Genomic DNA, 4,303 nt, shown 5'->3' with positions numbered 1-4,303 from the left:
TTTGAAAGCCCCTGTACTTCTGTGCTAGTTTGAGAACCCCTGTATTTCTGTGCTAGTTTGAGAACCCCTGAACTTCTATACTAGTTTGAGAACCCCTGTACTTCTATACTAGTTTGAGAATCCCTGTACTTCTGTGCTAGTTTGAGAACCCCTGAACTTCTATTCTAGTTTGAAAATCCCTGTACTTCTATACTAGCTTGATAATCCCTGTACTTCTATACTAGTTTGAGAACCCCTGTACTTCTATACTAGTTTGAGAATCCCTGTATTTCTGTGCTAGTTTGAGAACCCCTGAACTTCTACACTAGTTTGAGAACCCCTGTATTTCTGTGCTAGTTTGAGAACCCCTGAACTTCTGTCCTAGTTTGAGAACCCCTGAACTTCTGTCCTAGTTTGAGAACCCCTGTACTTCTACACTAGTTTGAAAGCCCCTGTACTTCTGTGCTAGTTTGAGAACCCCTGTATTTCTGTGCTAGTTTGAGAACCCCTGAACTTCTATACTAGTTTGAAAATCCCTGTACTTCTATACTAGCTTGAGAATCCCTGTACTTCTATACTAGTTTGAGAACCCCTGTACTTCTATACTAGTTTGAGAACCCCTGCACTTCTATACTAGTTTGAGAACCCCTGGACTTCTGTGCTAGTTTGAGAACCCCTGTACTTCTATACTAGTTTGAGAATCCCTGTATTTCTGTGCTAGTTTGAGAACCCCTGAACTTCTATACTAGTTTGAAAATCCCTGTACTTCTATACTAGCTTGAGAATCCCTGAACTTCTATACTAGTTTGAGAACCCCTGTACTTCTATACTAGTTTGAGAACCCCTGTATTTCTATACTAGTTTGAGAACCCCTGAACTTCTATACTAGTTTGAGAACCCCTGTACTTCTAAACTAGTTTGAGAATCCCTGTATTTCTGTGCTAGTTTGAGAACCCCTGAACTTCTATACTAGTTTGAGAACCCCTGAACGTCTGTGCTAGTTTCAGAACCCCTGTACTTGTGTGCTAGTTTGAGAACCCTTGTACTTCTGTACTAGTTTGAGAATCCCTGTACTTCTGTACTAGTTTGAGAACCCCTGTACTTCTGTGCTAGTTTGAGAACCCCTGTACTTCTATTCTAGTTTGAGAACCACTGTACTTCTATACTAGTTTGAGAATCCCTGTATTTCTGTGCTAGTTTGAGAACCCCTGAACTTCTATACTAGTTTGAGAACCCCTGTACTTCTGTGCTAGTTTGAGAAGCCCTGAACTTCTGTGCTAGTTTGAGAACCCCTGTACTTCTGTGCTAGTTTGAGAAACCCTGTACTTCTATACTAGTTTGAGAATCCCTGTACTTCTATACTAGTTTGAGAAGCCCTGAACTTCTGTGCTAGTTTGAGAGCCCCTGTACTTCTATGCTAGTTTGAGAACCCCTGGACTTCTGTGCTAGTTTGAGGACCCCTGAACTTCTATACTAGTTTGAGAACCCCTGAACTTCTGTGCTAGTTTGAGAACCCCTGTACTTCTGTGCTAGTTTGAGAACCCCTGTACTTCTATACTAGTTTGAGAATCCCTGTACTTCTGTGCTAGTTTGAGAACCCCTGAACTTCTGTGCTAGTTTGAGAACCCCTGTACTTCTATACTAGTTTGAGAATCCCTGTACTTCTGTGCTAGTTTGAGAAGCCCTGAACTTCTATACTAGTTTGAGAGCCCCTGTACTTCTGTGCTAGTTTGAGAGCCCGTGCTGTTATGAATTGGTCACCGAGGAGAAAAAGATTAAACAACCTAAGTCACCGAAAACCAGAGAGGTTGGTAACTATGCAGATTGCAGATCCCTGATTTTAACCACACAACTAGCAGCAGCCGTGGAGCGTGCCTACTATGATCCTAGACGCTTCGTCACAGCCGGAGGACTACATAAGTCTAAAGCAAGAAAAGGGGAAAACTAACTGCCCCAGAGCAGACCCCAAAGGAAACACAGCCCCCACACATGTATTGACGGTGAAACAAGATGAAAGCACAAACACAGGCAGGAAAATAGGCTGAGCAAACGATGGGGCACAAACTAACTAGACAGAATAGGAAAGGAAAGACACTGTCTGCAATCTGCCAAAAACCCTACAAAAATAATGTCCAATACTTCTGATAGCAAAATTAACCCTGAAGTCACTAGACTTCTCCCACTATATCAGCACTCTGAAATATTCTGAGACAGAGCAAAAAGAGGCCATTCTAATAAAGGACTGTGATAAAAAACTCCGGGATCTCCTTTGCTGGGGTCAAAGGTCACGTGCGTTCAGTATGAAACTCAGGCGCAGTGCTGGATTCGGGTATAACTGTAACTGACACTGGGTCAGGTTTATTCAAGGTGAAAGCAATGCAAAAGGAAATAAAACATAAAACAAATCCTTGCCTGTCCGGCACTAACTAAACAAAGTACAACCTAACTACCAACTGGTGGGCTTCTCCCGTCCAGCCAAACCACAGTTTACTACATATATGCTACATACATACTACATATATACTACATGCATGCTACATACATACTGCATGCATACTGCATGGAATTTCCCACACAGCAATGGCATAAAGTGAGACTAGGGACTTAAGTGGCGGAGGAATACAGTGCGGAAGGATACCTACCTTCCGTCATTGGATTCCTGCAGCCCGTAGAGAACGGCAGCAACAGCTGATGCTGCCGTTCTCTACCCAAGATCGTCGTGGGACACACTCGTGGACTGCTTCGGATCGTGGTGAGTATTTTTGTGGTTTGTTATGTTAATATTTATTTCGTAAAAGACAATGGCTTCGGGGAACAATGTGACAAGTATTGGTAAGTATGTTACTCTATGTTATATGTACTGTATGTCTATGTATGTATTGTATGAATGTATTGTATGTAGTATGTATGTAGTATGTATGTAGCATGCATGTAGCATGCAGTATGTATGTAGCATGCATGTAGTATATATGTAGTATGTATGTAGCATGTAGTATGTATGTAGCATGCATGTAGTATATATGTAGTATGTATGTAGTATATATGTGGTATGTATGTAGCATGTAGTATGTATGTAGCATGCAGTATGTATGTAGCATGCATGTAGTATATATGTAGTATGTATGTAGCATATATGTAGTATGTATGTAGCATGTAGTATGTATGTAGCATGCAGTATGTATGTAGCATGCATGTAGTATATATGTAGTATGTATGTAGCATATATGTAGTATGTATGTAGTATGTATGTAGCATGCATGTAGTATATATGTAGTATGTATGTAGCATATATGTAGTATGTATGTAGCATGTAGTATATATGTAGTATGCATGTTGCATGCATGTAGTATATATGTAGTATGCATGTTGCATGTAGTATATATGTAGTATGTATGTTGCATGTAGTATATATGTAGTATGCATGTTGCATGCATGTAGTATATATGTAGTATGTATGTTGCATGTAGTATATACACTCACTGGCCACTTTATTAGGTACACCATGCTAGTAACGGGTTGGACCCCCTTTTGCCTTCAGAACTGCCTCAATTCTTCGTGGCAGAGATTCAACAAGGTGCTGGAAGCATTCCTCAGAGATTTTGGACCATATTGACATGATGGCATCACACAGTTGGCGCAGATTTGTCGGCTGCACATCCCTGATGCGAATCTCCCGTTCCACCACATCCCAAAGATGCTCTATTGGATTGAGATCTGGTGACTGAGGAGGCCATTTGAGTACAGTGAACTCATTGTCATGTTCAAGAAACCAATCTGAGATGATTCGAGCTTTATGACATGGCGCATTATCCTGCTGAAAGTAGCCATCAGATGTTGGGTACATTGTGGTCATAAAGGGATGGACATGGTCAGCAACAATACTCAGGTAGGCTGTGGCGTTGCAACGATGCTCAATTGGTACCAAGGGGCCCAAAGAGTGCCAAGAAAAAATTCCCCACACCATGACACCACCACCACCAGCCTGAACCGTTGATACAAGGCTGGATGGATCCATGCTTTCATGTTGTTTACGCCAAATTCTGACCCTACCATCCGAATGTCGCAGCAGAAATCGAGACTCATCAGACCAGGCAACGTTTTTCCAATCTTCTACTGTCCAATTTCGATGAGCTTGTGCAAATTGTAGCCTCAGTTTCCTGTTCTTAGCTGAGAGGAGTGGTACCCAGTGTGGTCTTCTGCTGCTGTAGCCCATCTGCCTCAAAGTTCGACGCACTGTGCGTTCAGAGATGCTCTTCTGCCTACCTTGGTTGTAACGGGTGGCAATTTGAGTCACTGTTGCCTTTCTATCAGCTCGAACCAGTAT

This window comes from Dendrobates tinctorius, unplaced genomic scaffold (genome assembly GCF_039654945.1).
Source record: "Dendrobates tinctorius isolate UK_male_01 unplaced genomic scaffold, ASM3965494v1 ptg000232l, whole genome shotgun sequence".
Classification (NCBI taxonomy): domain Eukaryota; kingdom Metazoa; phylum Chordata; class Amphibia; order Anura; family Dendrobatidae; genus Dendrobates; species Dendrobates tinctorius.
Note: the sequence above shows the minus strand (reverse complement) of the source record.